Source organism: Hyla sarda, chromosome 7 (genome assembly GCF_029499605.1).
Source record: "Hyla sarda isolate aHylSar1 chromosome 7, aHylSar1.hap1, whole genome shotgun sequence".
Taxonomy (NCBI): domain Eukaryota; kingdom Metazoa; phylum Chordata; class Amphibia; order Anura; family Hylidae; genus Hyla; species Hyla sarda.
The window spans coordinates 95954543-95972400 of NC_079195.1; the positions used below are offsets into that span (position 1 = coordinate 95954543).

The window sequence follows — 17858 nt, forward strand, 5'->3', positions numbered from 1 at the left end:
ACGCAAATCAGGGAAAGTGCATAAATACTATATATCCTGATCCATTAGAGATAGCAGCAGCATACAGAGCTGGGGTCTGAAAGCTACCGGAAAGGATTTGATAGGTTATGATGTCCTCCTGTTGGAAGTCAGCTGACCAAGGACAGACCACTTCCTCAGACACATACAAAAAGAAGCCAGTATCTTGTGATTAGCAAACAAAATCAGATTTGTTTACGTTTGTGCTGCCTGGATCCAAGAATTAAATGCAGCATGAAACCCACCCTAGGGGCTGGCTCCCCATATCCATGCCTTCTCCCCACCACACCAGCACTAATAGGATTTACAACAAAAAGAACTAAAAAATGTATACCACAGGCCCCTACATAAATTCATATGGATACTTCAGAATTATTATCTCAATTATTTACCATAACAGACAGGTTAGGAGAGGTGACAGAAACTCTATAGTCCAGTGACTCACGCATCATGTCTTCTCTGATTGGAGTCACTCCTGTTCCTTTCTCTTCGCCATCTGACTCAGACCTTCATGTAGAATTCTTCTGACACCTTCAGAGTTTGCTGCTGAGACATCACTGCCCCCTCATTTCTGTAACATCGGCCTCAATACAGGGCTGGCATTAGGGCGGGACAACCTGGGCAGTGTTCCAGGGCCCCCATCCAAAAGGGGGCCCCCTGAACATATTTACATCCATACTCACAATACTGTATTTTGCCACGATTTTGCGCAAACCACGGCAAAATACAGTCAGGGCCGGATTTGTCATTTTTCAGGCACTGGCAGGACCGATTACAACCCTGACTGGCAATAGCTATGGAACCCATGGCCGCACTTACATCCCTATGCTCTACGGACACAGGCTGGTTTAGACCTGCAGGAGCGCGTTGATGACATCACAGGTCTGACACAGGCAGCAGGATGTAATATCTTTATTGCACCCTCTGTGTTGGATCTCATAGGTCACCAGCATGTTCCCCCTTTCTCATAGACTGCAGGTCTAAACCAGCCTGTGCAGTCTGTGGGGAGACAACAAGAAGAGAAGAGGGGTGCTGAAGAGAGCCTGCAGAGCAAGAGGGAGATGACAAATCTTCTCCCTCTGCTCTTTACAAGTTACCCAGTGCTATCATCCTGTCAGCTAACACAGGCACCGCTGAGGAGGAAGGAAGTGTGAGGACTGCCCCCCTACCCCCACACCGAGGAGCCGGACTGCAGGCAGTGACAGTAATGGATGTAAGTACTTGTCACTGTCTGCCTGTGATTAAATGTAAGAAAATTGTTCTTATGGGGAGTACACAATGACAGTCCTTCTAGGACTACTAATCCCAGCAGCCTGCTGAATGTATTAGTCCAACATGAGATACAGTACAACAGAGCCTTATGTTAATGTTGCTTGCCAGACTGTAAATGTACAATATAAACTACAACTCCCAGTGTGGTCTTTCTGTGTGGACTGTGTAATTACTCACCACATCCCTTTAAGGCTGGGGAAGGAGGCACAGACAGGGAGACCACACTGGGAATTGTAGTCCTATGTTGTTTAATAAAATGTCCCTCTAGAGTTCTTTTTAACATATGACTATGATGCAGCACTGTGCATGATATTCATTTGTTTAATATGATTTCTTTAAAAATCAGCGCCTAAAAAGCCAAATGGTGAGCTTTAATCCTAGATGCTTTCAGCTAGAGATGAGCGAACTTAAGACAAATTTCATTCGGACAAATTTTTCAAAAAAATATAATTTGCAGCGAATCTATATTAAATACGGCTATTTCTGGCCTACAGAGAGCCTCAATAGGGGTGCAGAACACTTTGCTTTGTTCTAACATGCAAATGGAGTGTGCTGGGGTAGTGAAATAATACTGTTATTCAGAATGACATGTAGATTACAAGCATCTCTTTTAGAATCACTGCCACAGAGCAGCACAATGACAGAGCCTGGAGGTGGCATCAGTATGAGGAGATCGTACAGTGGCTGAATGACACAACGTGGAGGTGTTGGCAGCATGAGGAGACCATATAGTGGCTGAATGACACAGATTGGATGTGGCTGAAGCATGAGGAGACCATATAGTGGCTGAATGACACAGCGTGGGGGTGTTGGCAGCATGAGAAGACTATATAGTGGTTGGATGACACAGCATGGAGGTATTGGCAGCATGAAGAGACCACATAGTGGCTCAATGACACAGCTTGGATGTGGCTGAAGCATGAGAAGACCATATAGTGGCTGAATGACACAGTGTGGAGGTGTTGGCAGCATGAGGAGAGCATATAGTTGCCGAATAACACAGCCTGGAGCTGGCAGCAGCATGAGTAGACACTAGGGCTTCACAATCCCTAAGATTAAAAGATGAATTTTGAAATTTAAATTGAAAATTTAGGGTAGCTAGTGCAACCATACATTTTTTCTAGGCCCAGGCCTAGGCCCAGCAGCATCAGTAAACCATATATTGGCTGAATTACACAGCTTGGAGTTGGCTGAAGCATGAGGAGACCATATAGTGTCTGAATTGCACAGCCTGGAGTTGGCAGAAGCAAGAGGAGACCATTGAAATTTAAGATTTTTAAATAGAAAGAAAAAATTTGGAAATTGAAATTGAGGATTTTGTAATTGAAATGTTAACTCCCCAATTTTAGTGTCCCGGGCCCCGGCATGTGGGTACAAAAAAAAAACAAATCTAAAAAGGAGTCACATGGCAGCACAATGACAGAACCTGGAGGTGGCATCAGTATGAGGAGACCATTTAGTTGCTGAATGACACAGCCTGGAGCTGGCAGCAGCATGAGTAGACACTAGGGCTTCACAATCCCTAAGATTAAATGATGAATTTTGAAATTCCCATTGAAGATGTATGGTACCTAGTGGAACCATAAACATATATAGTAATGTATTAGGCCCAGCAGCATCACAAAAGCATGTAGTTGCTGAATGACACAGACTAGAGCTGGCAGCAGCATGAGTACACAAGAGGGCTTCACAACCCCAAAGATTAATTGATGAATTTTGAAATTTCCATTGAAGATGTACGGTACCTAGTGCTACCATAAACATATATAGGTAATGTCCAAGCCCAGCAGCATCACTAAACCATGTAGTTGATGAATGACACAGACTGGAGCTGGCTGAAGCATCAGTAAACCATATATTGGATGAATGGCACAGCCTGGAGGTGGCTGGAGCATCAGTAAAACATATATTGGATGAATGGCACAGCCTGGAGGTGGCTAAAGTATCTGTAAACCATATATTGGATGAATGGCACAGCCTGGAGGTAGCTGCAGCATCTAAAAACCATATATTAGATGAATGGAACAGACTGGAGGTGGCTGAAGCATCAGTAAACCATATATTGGATGAATGACACAGCCTGGAGGTGTTAGCTGTAGCATGAGGAGACCATATAGTGGCTGAATGACACAGCGTGGAGGGGTTGGCAGCATGAGGAGACCATATAGTTGCTGAATGACACAGCTTGGAGCTGGCAGCAGCATGAGTAGACACTAGGGCTTCACAATCCCTAAGATTAAAAGATGAATTTAGAAATTTCAATTGAAGATTTATGGTAGTTAGTGCCTAGCAGCATCAGTAAACCATAAATTGGCTGAATGGCACAACCTAGAGTTGGCTGAAGTTTGAGGAGATTATATAGTGTCTGAATGGCACAGCCTGGAGTTGGCAGAAGCATGAGTAGACCATTGAAATGTAAGATTTTTAAATTTAACATTTTTAAATTTTAATTAAAATTTTTTTTTATTTAAATATAACATTTTTGATTGAAATTGAGGATTTTGAAATTGAAATTTTAACTCCCATGTTTTAATGTCCCGGGTCCCGGCGTGTGGGTACAAAGGACCAAATTTAACAAGGAGTCACATGTCACCATACAGCACAATGACAGAGCCTGGAGGTGGCATCAGTATGAGGAGACCATGTAGTGGCTGAATGATTGCCTGGAGTTTGTGGCAGCATGGGACCATATAGTGGCTGAATGGCACAGCCGGGAGGTGGCTGAAGCATGAGGATACCATATAGTGGCTGAATAAGACAGCCTGGAGGTGGCAGCAGCAGCATCTGGAGTCCTGAAAGTTACCCTAATGCAGAGGAATTTCTGAAACTGGGGATCAGCACCTTAATTATGTTTTGCAGGATCCATGGCAGCACAATGAGAGAGCCTGGAGGTGGCAGCATCAGCATGAAGAGACCACAGAGCAGCACAATGAGAGAGCCTGGAGGCGGCAGCATCAACATGAGGAGACCATATGGCAACACAATGACAGAGCCTGAAGGTGGTAGCATCAGCATGAGGAGACCATATGGTGGCAAAATGACAGAGCGTGGAGGAGGTAGCATTAGCATGAGGAGACCATAGAGCAGCACAATGAGAGAGCCTGGAGGTGGCAGCATCAGCATGAGGCACAATGACAGAGTCTTGAGATGGCAGCAGCAGCAACATGAGGGCCATGCGAAGTGAGGGTTGAGTCTGAAGTACCCACCGACTATTGGCTGGGGGTATTGGATGTCACTTGGGATAAAGTGGATGACCAAGTGAACCGATCAATCACAGTTGCTGGTCGAGACACGACTGCTAGCTGACACCGGGAGCTTAGACCTCTCGCTGCGTCTCCTGCTGCTACACACCCCACTCTGCTGCGAACTCGGCCTGCGCCTGATGAATTTTGGCCTTTGCCACTCCTCTGTGTATGTCCTGGCACTACTCTGCCTGACATACTTATTGCGTACATCAGGGGAGTAGATCAGTAAATTGGAGGATTTGGAATGGGGGGGGGGGGGGGGAGAGGACAAAATATCTTTACATGCAGATGACATTTTAATATATATGGAAGAACCAGGTAGGTCACTAGCAAGAGTAATGGAGGTGAATATGGGGCTTATGCAGGCCTTTCTATTAACTGGTCTAAGTCGGTGTTACGGCCTATTGGTAAAGAAGAGATAGGGGAAGTTAGAGATTAGAGATGAGCGAACTTACAGTAAATTTGATTCGTCACAAACTTCTCGGCTCGGCAGTTGATGACTTATCCTGCATAAATTAGTTCAACTTTCAGGTGCTCCGGTGGGCTGGAAAAGGTGGATACAGTCCTAGGAAAGAGTCTCCTAGGACTGTATCCACCTTTTCCAGCCCACGGGAGCACCTGAAAGCTGAACTAATTTATGCAGGATAAGTCATCAACTGCCGAGCCGAGAAGTTTGTGACGAATCGAATTTACTGTAAGTTCGCTCATCTCTATTAGAGATCTTAAAGGGTACCTCTCATCAAAAAAACTTTTGATATATTATAGATTAATGTATGCAGAATAACTTTACAATTGCATGTTATTAAAAAATATGCTTCTTTCTATTTAATGTTCCACTTTGAAGAAATGACCACTAGGGGTCTCCCTACCAGTCCTGATATATTATAGATTAATGTATGCAGAATAACTTTACAATTGCATTTTATTAAAAAATATGCTTCTTTCTATTTAATTTTCCACTTTGAAGAAATGACCACTAGGGGTCTCCCTACCAGTCCTGGCAGCAAGCATTTCAGACTCATGCTGGAGTCCTAAACACTATGAGCTGCCAGTCTGCTTTGTTCACAAAGGAGAACACTCAGAGCTGCCAGCCTGCTTTGTTCACAGCCTGTTTGGCTGTGAACAAAGCAGGCTGGCAGCTCTGAGTGTTTAGGACTCCAGCATGAGTCAGAAATGCTTGCTGACAGGACTGATCGGGAAAAATACAATAGAAAGAAGCATATTTTTCATTAACATGCTATTGAAAAGTTATTCAACATTCATTAATCTAAAATATATCAAAAGTTTATTTGAACAGAGGTACCCTTTAAAGTGTTGAAGAAAGGTGATAGCTTCCAGTACTTAGGTGTTCAAATATCAGGAACAGTTGGAGAATTTCATCAAATAAATACAATCCCAGTGATAAAAAAAATTGAAAATAAGGTAAGAGTGTGGAATAATATGACCTTCTCTAGGGCAGAAAGGATAGTTATGATCAAGTCTATCATACTGCCAAAGTTACTATATATATTTGGAATCTCACCAATATGGTGCAAGAATGGAATTTTTAGTAGGATAATAGCTATGTTTAATGCTCTAATATGGGGGAGAAAAAGAACCCGGATAAAAATAGATTATTTGTGTCAAGAGAGAGAGAAGGGAGGTTTAAAACTCCCGGATATACAGGGATGTTATTTAGCATGCCAAATGTATTATTTGGTGGAATGGAGAAGCTTTGGGATCTTTAAGAATATTATGGAGCACACTAAAGGGAACATGGAGAATGTTTTCCAGGTACTTGAGTCGGGACAATTAAAAGAAGGGATTTGGAAAATTAATGCTATGATAAGGGGGGTTTGTAGGACCTGGGAAAAATTTAAAAAATAAAGTAGTCGGAATATTGGAAACAGCACCAATTTGGTATAAGATAAATTTGGAGGAAGTAGCTAAATTGGATATCAACAGTTTATATAGGAGTGGTTGTAAAAAAAATTAAAGTTGTTTGGAAAAATTGAAAGATAAAAAGCTGGTGGGAGCTGAAGGAGGACTGTGAGCTAGAAAAGGAGCTTGGCTAAAATATGGCTAAAATCAGCTCTCATAAAATCCCTTAAAGGGGGTAAAAAAGAAATTGTAGAAGGAAATGAAATAACAAGGAAAATGGAAGAAGGACAAATAGGAAAAAAATATATATTATACACCAAAATTTTTATTTAAGATTGGGAAGAGAGATAGCAGTAAGTGCCCTAGGTGTGGAGAGGAAAATGCCGGGTTCCTACACATAATTTGGCAATGTAAGGAAATTCAGAAGTACTGGAAAAGAATAAAAAAACGGGTTGAAGAAAATACTAAATTAACCCCTTAAGGACTCAGGGTTTTTCCGTTTTTGCACTTTCGTTTTTTCCTCCTTACCTTTTAAAAATCATAACCCTTTCAATTTTCCACCTAAAAATCCATATTATGGCTTATTTTTTGCATCACCAATTCTACTTTCCAGTGACATTAGTCATTTTACCCAAAAATGCACGGCGAAACGGAAAAAAAAATCATTGTGCGACAAAATCGGAAAAAAAACGCCATTTTGTAACTTTTGGGGGCTTCCGTTTCTACGCAGTGCCTATTTCGGTAAAAATTACACCTTATAATTATTCTGTAGGTCCATACGGTTAAAATGATACCCTACTTATATAGGTTTGATTTTGTCGCACTTCTGGAAAAAATCATAACTACATGCAGGAAAATTTATACGTTTAAAAATGTCATCTTCTGACCCCTATAACTTTTTTATTTTTCCACGTACGGGGCGGTATGAGGACTCATTTTTTGCGCCGTGATCTGACGTTTTTATTGGTATGATTTTTGTTTTGATCTGTCTTTTTGATCACTTTTTATTCATTTTTTAATGTTATAAAAAGTTACCAAAATACGCTTTTTTGGACTTTGGAATTTTTTTGCGCGTACGCCATTGACCGTACGGCTTAATTAATGATACATTTACGCACGCGGCGATACCACATATGTTTATTATTTTTTTTTTTTACACTGTTTTATTTTTTTATGGGAAAAGGGGGGTGATTCAAACTTTTATTAGGGAAGGGGTTAAATGACCTTTATTAACACTTTTTTTTTTACTTTTTTTTTGCAGTGTTATAGGTCCCATAGGGACCTATAACACTGCACGCACTGATCTCTCATCCTGATCACAGGCGTGTATTATTACGCCTGTGATCAGTGTTATCGGCGCTTGACTGCTCCTGCCTGGATCTCAGGCACGGAGCAGTCATTCGTCGATCGGACACCGAGGAGGCAGGTAAGAGCCCTCCCGGTGTCCGATCAGCTGTTCGGGACGCCGCGATTTCACCGCGGCGGTCCCGAACAGCCCGACTGAGCAGCCGGGATACTTTCAGTTTCACTTTAGAAGCGGCGGTCAGCTTTGACCGCCGCTTCTAAAGGGTTAATACCGCACATCGCCGCGATCGGCGATGTGTGGTATTAGCCGCGGGTCCCGGCCGTTGATTAGTGCCGGGACCCACGCGATATGATGCGGGATCGCGGCGCGATCCCGCTTCATATCGCGGGAGACGGTGCAGGACGTAAATATACGTCCTGCGTCGTTAAGGGGTTAAGGTTAGAGAATAATATAGCACTAATAATATTTGGGGATGATAGTAAACTAGGGAGGGAAAGAGAAAGTAGATGGAAGATATTGAAGCTGTTTTTCTATGCTAGACTACTGATAATTAGGAAATGGTGAGCACCAGATATACCCAGAGCAGAGGAATGGAGAGAGATGACGAGGGAGATACTAAAAGGAGTAAAGTAGGAGTTTAAAAAAAGAGGTGATGTGAGTTCTTTTTTTTTCTTATTTTTTTTATGGTTTTGCTCTAACTTTTTGTCTATTGTAAGGAGGATGGGAAATAGGGGGACATAGAAATTTAGGCAATAGATGGTAAAGGAAAGGGGAGGGAAGAGGAGGAGAGGAGGAGGAGAGTTGGGGAAAGAGAAAAAAGGGGTAAAGAGAAACTGGAAAGGGAAAAGGATATAAAGTAATAGAGTATAGAAATACTTACGCAGGATTAAAAGTATCATAATTGTAAAGAGAAGTTCTAAAAAAAATGGGAAATAGGAGGGAGGAGGGGGGGAAGGGGTTGGGAGGGAGGGTTAAAATATACATGTGTATAATATGAAATGTTGAAATGTTAATGGTGAATTTTTTATACAAATAAATAATTTAAAAAAAGATAAAAAATCAGGGGAGTACAATATGCTTCACTACACTTACAGTATTTGTCTAGAACAGCAGCAGGTGTGTATTATGAGCTGTCCTTTCACAGTATATAGGCCCTTGACAGATTTACAGGTACAAAATAGTACACTACTTAGATGTAGCTATGTGGTATGCAATTATGAGGGCAGAAAAATGTGCTACAGTACACTTAAAAAAGTTCCTGAGTACAACACCAGCAGGTGAGTAGTTTTGCCTGGACTTTAACAGTATGTAGGCCCTGTCAAGGTACAAAATAGTAAACCCATAAAAATGCGGTACAGTAGGCTTAAAAAAACGTATTTTAGTAAAACACCATTCGGTGATTACTTTTGCCTGGACTTTCACAGTATGTAGGCTCATGACAGATTAACAGGTACAAAAAAGTACACTACTTAAATGTACGTATGTGGTATGCACTTATGAGGGCAGAAAAATGCGCTACAGTACTCTTAAAAATTAATCTGAGTACAACACCAGCCGGTGAGTACTTTTTCCTGGACTTTCACAGTATGTAGGCCCTTGACAGAATAACAGGTACAAAATAGTACACTACTTATATGTAGGTATGTGGTATGCACTTATGAGGGCAGAAAAATGCGCTACAGTACTCTTAAAAAAATTATCTGAGTACAGCACCAGCCGGTGAGTACTTTTGCCTGGACTTTCACAGTATGTAGGTCCTTGACAGATTAACAGGTACAAAATAGTACACTACTTAGATGTACGTATGTGGTATCAGGTATGCACTTATAAGGGGAGAGAAATGTGGTACCGTATGCTTAAAAAAAGTATTTTAATAAAACACCAGGCAGTGATTACTTTTGTTTGAACTTTCATAGTATGTAGGCCCACAACAGATTAGCAGGTAAAAAATAGTACACTACTTAGAGATGTAGGTTTGTGGTATGCACTCATGAGGGCAGGAAAATGAGCTACAGTACGCTTAAAAATACGTATTTTTGTAAAACACCAGCCGGCGATTAATTTTGCCCTGACTTTCACACTATCTAAGCCCTTGACAGATTAACAGGTACAAAATAGTACACTACTTAGATGTACATATGTGGTATGCACTTATGGTGGCAGAAAAATACGGTAGACTACGCTTAAAAAAAACATAGTTTTGCACAACACCAGCAGTGCACAACAGTGCTGCAGCACAAAAAAAGCAGTGTACTAAACCCTAAATTTCACTCTGTTAAAGACTATTAGGAGTGGACTGCTGGGTATTATACCGTCTACAGACTAGTATAACCAGCAGATGATTTGTTGTGGAACAAAGACACAGAATTGCGCTGAAAAATTATTCCTGCCTCCTCTACTAAGGTTTATGAGGTTGAGGCAGCTTATTGAAATGTATGAGGCAAAACACAGCTATGTTCCCTCTCTGTAATACAATGCTGAAGAAAGTGACTTGGAGGTTAATGGCTGCAGTAAAAATCCTTTTCAGTGAAAAAAAAACACTGCTCTCTGTCCACCAGAACGCTGATGTGACTAGGATGTGAAACGCTGCTGGAATGAACTTTTCTGTATAACACACAGACGCACAGCGATGCCCGTCCTATCTCTATGCAGTGTAATGAATGATATGACGAGCCGTAAAATGGCTGCCGAATATATAGGGCTGTGACATCACAGGGGTGACTGGCTGCTGATAGGCTGCATCCTGCATGTGATTCAGGGTCATCCCACCTATTTCCCACCCACCTTGCCCTCCCAGCTTCCCAGTGTTCCGTGCCCCATGTACTGACACGTGGATCCACCATTTAAGATGCCCTGGAGCCTGGACTGCAGTAAATGGAGTTTAATGAACCAATTCGCACAATAGAATCAGGCAATATTCACATTCATTGCGAATAGAATATTTAATGAAATTTGTAACGAATTCGGGTTTGTTAGGTACGATTCGCTCATCTCTACATTCAGCTGTATATCGCTGTGCCGTGTAAGAAGAAGTTACCACTGCGTCTCCATAGGGCCCATCTCCAGTGATGAGACCCAGTGCCGAAGAATTACATTATGCTGGTTCTCATCACTGGAGATGGGTCCTATAGAGACACTGTGGTAACCTCTTCTTACACGGCACAGCAATATACAGCTGAAAGCATCCAGGAGAAATCTTACTGTTTGGGTTTTTAGGCGCTGATTTTAAAATAAATCATATTTAGACAAATGAGTATCATGCACAGTGCTGCGTCATAGTCATATGTGAAAAAGAACTGTAGAGATACATTTTAACACTCTGAAATGCAAAATTAACTTGTGGCTCTGCTGTGCTTTTACTTCTCTGGGATTAAAAGACTCAGCATTACCCACATGGCTTCTGTGAGAATTAAGTGCACTACCAAGTTAGTGCCAGCTGGCGGATTTTTATGGGTGCTCTCTGGTATAGAGGTTCCCTGGCTGTATTGCAGTGTGGAAATGTATTATTTAGTTTTCTTTTTGCAAACTCAGAGGTTTTGTAGTCATCATGGCGGTTTGGGGTGGAGTGAGAAGATGGGAACAGTATCCTGTGCATATTTGATCCACATAATATGAAGCTGCAGATTTTATGCTGCAGATTTCAATGTAAACTAATTGAACACAGCTTCAAATTAGCATTTTCTAATCCTGTGCATCAAATATGCACAGGATACTGTACATGTGAATAGACCCTAATAGAGAAGATTATTCAACCTCTGAATTTGATAAGAAATATATTCATTTATCCAGCACTGATTGTGGTGACTCTACAGGCCAACATGTGCTCTCTGATATTGATATATTGTATGTGCATCAAGTCTCAGTATGGTGGCAATATTGGTATTCCTATAGTTCTTTTTACCCGAATCAATGAATGGTGGCGTTATTTACTCATGGCATAGTGGCATTATATAGTCCTGGTGTGATGTATATGGAGCACAAGGGGATTAAAGGGATTATCCAGATGGGGGGTTTTGTTTTTCTAGAAGCATGCCCATTCTATTGAAAAAACTAAACCTTTACAAATCCCGAGCGCTCCCACGGTGCCTCCGATATGCCACTCCGGTCCCTGGCTGCAATCTGTAACGGCTAGTGATGGAGAAGCGGATCCGCTGGAGCTGTGTGGAAGATGACGTGGGCTGTACTAGTTAGCAGAGTCTAAGGCGCTGCTGGTTTTCACCAGAGCCCACCGCAAAGCGGGATGGACTTGCTTCGGCAAGCGGCACCCAGGTCGTTACTCCTGATATGACTCGTCCACACAGGCAGCCGAGGTGTAGTGTGGCACAGGAAGGATAAAGCAAGCTCGTAGTCAGGTCAGGCAATAGGTCTGGGCTGGCGGCAGAGGAGCTTGGTCAGGGACATTGGAAGGTGGTCAGAGGCTGGCGTCACAGGAGCAACGTCAGGAACTAGCAGAAAGGTACGGTACATGGATAACCAGAACACACAGGAAAATGCTTTCTCTAAGGCTCTAGGAGACACAAAGATCTGGCAGGGGTCAAGGGGAAGTCAGTCCCCTCTATAGGGTCAGCGCCTGGCAATTACGAATTACCGACGCGCTGGCCCTTTAAATCTCAGAGAGTTGGCGCTCCTGTGCGTTCTGCTTGCCAGTGCGCGCGCACCTGTCGCCAAGGGCGCGCGCATTGGCAAGCAGAACACACAGGAGCGTGGAGAGGTGAGTAGGGGCAGGGGACATGGGAGTGCCTGCGGTCCAGGGAGCAGACCGCAGCACCAGAGGGGGCAGAAGCAAGCGCCTGCGGCCGGGCCGGGCCGGACCACAGGAGCGCCCATAACAGCAAGGGAGAGTCTGCAGCCGTGACACTGGACTGCAGGAGCGCTTGTAACACATTGGCATGTGTGTTACCACCCTCTAGGGCGCGCGCACTGGTTCTTTGCGATTTAAAGGTCCAGTACGCCCTTAATTGGTTACTGCTACTCGCTGACATTATAAGTGTCAGCACTTCCTCTTTCCCCTTGCCGATTCTTTGTGCCCCACAGCCTTAGAGAAAGCATTCCATACTTGTGTTCTGCCTTACTGTGTACCGGACCTCCTTGCTACATTTCCTGACCTCGGTTCACTGCCGACTGCCCTTGACCTTACTGCCTGTCTTGACTAAAAGTTTGTCTCTTCCTATCTGTACTACGCTGCCATTGTGGAGGAGTCTTGCCAGGGGTAGCGACCTTGGAGCTGCCTGCCATAGCAAGTCCATCACGCTTTGCTGCGGGCTCTGGTGAAAACCAGCAGTTCCTTAGACTCCGCTCCCTGGTGCGGCTCACACCATCGTCTACACAGGTACAGTGGATCCACACCACCAGCCGTTACAGTAAGTTTATGGGCCATGTGAAATCTATGACCAATTTGCAGCAAATTCTCCCAAAATGAATTTCAGGTGGTTTCCTCATCTCTTCTAGTATGCTAGCTTGCTGATGAAAGAGAGATAGCAACATCCTAACAATCTGACGTCATCAGGTCTCATTCACAACTCATTATTTCTTTATTGTATGTATCTTATATATATGCCGGGATACAGACATACATCTAGTCACTACGCTTTGCCTATTTCCTGTCCCATGTACTTTTTCCTGTCCCATGTACTTTTTTGTGCATAATAAACCATAAACCATAATAAACTGAACTTTTGAGTCCTACAATATGTCAGCAAATGGGCATTAATAGTTCTTCTACCAAGAAATTACACCGTTTTTCCTAAGCATTCATATAGTGAAACAAGATTGCACCAATAGTTGCTGAAACCTATATTTCTAAACACATTACTCATTAGACTTAACTTCCTATGCAATATGATTATTTTTAGTGATTATTGTGACCTTCTGTTTTATGTATTTCCTCTTTCTTTTTCTATCATTATAAGGAGACAAGGGTGTTAATAGGCTTAATATAGTAAATGTCCTAATAAATATTCACATACATTTTTTTGAAGATTTACTTTATTCTCATTAGCATTGAGCATTTATAACTGCTGGTGGCTGTTTTATATGTTGACATGTAGTTTGTGTCACCATATTCTAAGAAATATAACTATTGGGGCTTCTTTTTTTTATTTCAGAGATAATTTACAGGTTTCTTTGGTTTTGGAGTACTTATAACATTTTGCTCCCTTTTTTTATTTTTACATTTTTGGAAGGCAAATTATTATTATATTTTTTTAACGTTCACTGCATTTATAGACTAGTACAATTTTACATTTTTTCAAAGATGGAGCTGAGTGAGATCTGAGTTTTTTTGTGGAATAAGCTGAAGTTTTGTTATTGGTACAATTTTTAGGTACATGCTAATTTTTGCATTGTATTTTTTTTTTTTTTTTTTTGGAGGGCAGGATAAGCAAAAACAGCAATTATGGTATTCATCGTACCAGTTAAATAATGTAAAAACTTTATAGGATGGTTCATTATGAATGCAGCAAAACTAATCATGGCATTTTTTAATATAAGCAGGAATGATTTTTTTTCTTCTGTTTAACAATTTTTTACAAAATGTTTTTACTTTATTATTAATACTTTGTTTTTCGAATACCCCTCTATTACAAAGTAAACATTGTTATGCCAAGTAAATGAAGTAAGATGGCAGATTTGTGGGCAAGATGGCAGACAGCAGCACTACATTCATTCTTTCTTGGAGTACTCGGGCATCTCCAGCGCTCCCATAGAAATGAATGGAGCATGTGCCGTCCCCAGCACGCGATCCTCTCAGAAAGCCAGGGCCCGTTAACATGAGAGGAATGTAAAACACCCCCTCTGTGTCATCTCCCTGCATTATGTCTATTTTATGACATGAAATAAAGAATATCGAAGAAGCAACTAACGTGGTGAGTGCAGTGGCACCCCGCCGTCATCACTACAGAGCAAACTGTCTCTGTGCGTGATGAAAGGGTGATGCAGGGGGACAGAGCATCGTGACGTCATGGCTCTGCCCCCCCGTCCGTGATGCCACATCCCGCCCACTCAATACAAGTCTATGGCAGGGGGTGTGGTATGATGTTTTGGGGCGGAGCCATGACATCATGATGCTCCAACCCCTGCATCGCCCCGTCATCATGCACAGAGCCAGTTTGCTCTGTAGTGATGACGGCGGGGTGCCGCTGCAGAGATCTCGGGGGGTCCCGCTGCCAACCTTTGGATAGGGGATAAGATGTCAAGTAAGCAATTTTTTTTTTTGCTTTGGTAGTGGCTTTTTCTGCTCCATGTCTGAAGTCTGAAGTGGAGTAAATTTAGTAGGTTTTTTCATACAATGCAACTTTTTTTTGCGTCTTTCGCACTTGATAAATCTCTGACCATTGCAAGTCAAAAATCACTTTTTGCTTTTGGAAGCAAGTTTCTTTTCTTTTTTTGCTTAGGGCACTGCACAATCAAAAAGTCGCACAAAAAATAGAGTAGTTGCACATGCAACTTTTTTGCGACAATTTTAAGCGAAAAAAAAAACTACTAAATGCTTTGATAAATGTTCCCCATAGCGACTGTCTAATACAGGTGCCCTTTTCTGCCTATTGGGACTGCAATGACACATGCTTTAGCACTATGGCATACAAGTATGGATAAAGGACATTATGAGTCACAGTCAGTATTCCATGTGGACTAAGTCCTGCTATTATAGGAATTATAAAGCAAATTCCTATTGCCACTCCGTTTGACATTTTCTGTAGCCAAGGAAGAAATAGCAGGGATAGAAAGGCCACTTAAAAATAACTGAAATGGAAGCAAAAGTAAATAAATCAATTTCTATATGGTTGTTCTGCATATTTTTTTCCAATGAAACGAAAGTTAAGTGAGAGCAGTATCACTGGAAATCTCAAGACTGCAGTGACTGCCTCAAAAGTCTGTTCAACAAAATATTAAACGGGTACTTGGCTGGAATTTTTTTTTTAATTCTATACAGCCATACCTTTGTTACATTGAGTGACAACCAGCCTGGCCTCCATTAAAGAGGTACTCTGGTGGAAAAAACATTTTTTAATCAACTGGTGCTAGAAAGTTAAACAGATTTGTAAATTACGGTACTCCTATTAAAAAATCTTAATCGTTCCAGAATTTATCAGCTGCTGTATGCTCCACAGGAAGTTCTTTTCTTTTTGAATTTCCTTTCTGTCTGACCACAGTGCTCTCTGCTGACACCTCTGTCCATTTTGGGAACTGTCCAGAGTACAAGCAAATCCCCATAGCAAACCTATCCTGCTCCATGGACAGAGGTGTCAGCAGAGAGCACTGTGGTCAGACAGAAAATAAATTCAGAAACAAAAGAACTTTCTGTGGAGTATACAGCAGCTAATAAGTACTGGAAGGATTATTATTTTTAAATAGAATAAATTTACAAATCTGCTAAACTTTCTAGCACCTGTTGACTTAAAAACATTTCTTCCAGTGGTGTACCCCTTTAAGTTCTGGGTAAAATTTTTGTGCTGAACAGTTTATAATTTCTTTATTTTTTTTAAATAATTCTGTTAAACCACAATTCGAATGCAATTTCTGATTTTCATCATAAAATTTTTAGTAAATTGTTATTCATTATTACTTATGTCAGTTTCAAGTTATTTCAGCTTTAATGGAAGGGTACCAACAATTTTGTCCATGTGTCTGTATTTCTTAGTAATTAAGACTTGATTTCAGTGGACTTGACTGCTCTGTCACCTCCGAGGTTAAATAAATAAATAACTAAATAAATAAATAAAACATTACATTAAAACCTTGCTATTCTGCTATGGAGACAGCCATCCTGTGTGTAAAATACTTATATGACCCAAAATTGGAAGGCTATGAGGCCAGCATGCCTGAAGATTTTTATGTGCAAAATTCCCTCCTTGTGTTTCTTAAATTTTGTCCTCAGGGTTCCTCAACAGGTTATGTTTTTAGGATTACTGTAATAATCCACAGGAGATCTATCTATCTATCTATCTATCTACCCGGACACACGGAGGCAGAACTAAAATGTATTATCATTGACCACATTCCTCCCCCCAAAAGAGGGGGCGATAGATTAGCCCTTCTCCAAGTCAGAGAGCTGAAATGGATCCACATGCTTAATACACTTAAACCCAATGGACTCAATGTGGAGTTCACTGTTCTTCCTAAGATGTTGAAGCGCTAAGGGGTCTAGCCCCTATGCGGGAGTGTCTATACCTTGCTATAGGTGATTAGTGATTTTTTGAAAATAATTTGCTCTTTTTCTTCTTTTTTCTAGTTCACATACCACTCGGGGACTTGCCATGATGCCACTCCTTTCATTATACCCCTTCATTCTTGCACCATGACCATCAGGCATCTTGAGGAACAGTACATCACCATGCAACTTCTGATTATCTAAATATTCCAAGTCTGGGTAATTGACTCACCCCCATTCTTCCACACCATCCTTGTTCCTTTGCCGCTTACCCTATCCTTATCAATTACGCTCTAGTGGGAATGTCTTTGCATGTGGGAACACTTTGGACTACTGCCAATAGAGTGATGTGGGTTATAAGGGGAGGACAAGAATGGATTGCCTCTAAGTTTATGAGGTGGGACCACAGGTCTAGTGATGAGACGGTCCATGTCCATGGACAGGTCTCTTAGAACACACCCCAACTAAGGACCCGATATGCACTAGACAGTTTAGTCTATGCCCTAATGTTGAATGCCTTTGTGTGTGTGTGAGGGAGCTTTACTGGAAAGCTGATTATTTTTCCTGTTTTACAGCGCTCTATACTCCAAACTACGGAATCGGTCCATGCACACCGACGATACAGCGGCCCTGGTTCATAGACACCGGTTGTATATCAGGAACATGCCTTTCAAAGATTGGTGTCGGTCCATACACACCGACGGGAAGAAATTGCCTATAAATTGGAGTCGGCACATGTACTCCGACGGGATTGAGTCATTACCATCTTTCTCTCTAACTCTTTACTATTATTTGAGTTGTCATCCATAAGTGACGGTTACTATGGGCAACTACTGAAAATTGGAGTGCACTCGACTAACTATATCTTGCAACTTCTCCTAGGGTCATTTGCCCATTTTTTCTTTTTCTTTCTCCATTTTTTTCATTTATCTGCCTTCCGTTGCCATGGGTGATTACAGTGACCTCTACATACATTTGAATCTATGCCCCAGATTTAGAAAGATGTGAC

The 17858-nt window shown here is 41.7% G+C and overlaps 1 long non-coding RNA gene across 1 annotated transcript; it reads left to right on the plus strand.

Moving 5' to 3' along the window:
• The first annotated feature begins 1028 nt into the window (after positions 1–1028).
• LOC130281586 (uncharacterized) lies at positions 1029–17552 on the plus strand. The gene is made up of 3 exons (XR_008846045.1): positions 1029–1231; positions 16931–17068; positions 17425–17552. It is a non-coding gene; the product is annotated as an uncharacterized LOC130281586 (long non-coding RNA).
• The last annotated feature ends 306 nt before the right edge of the window (positions 17553–17858 follow it).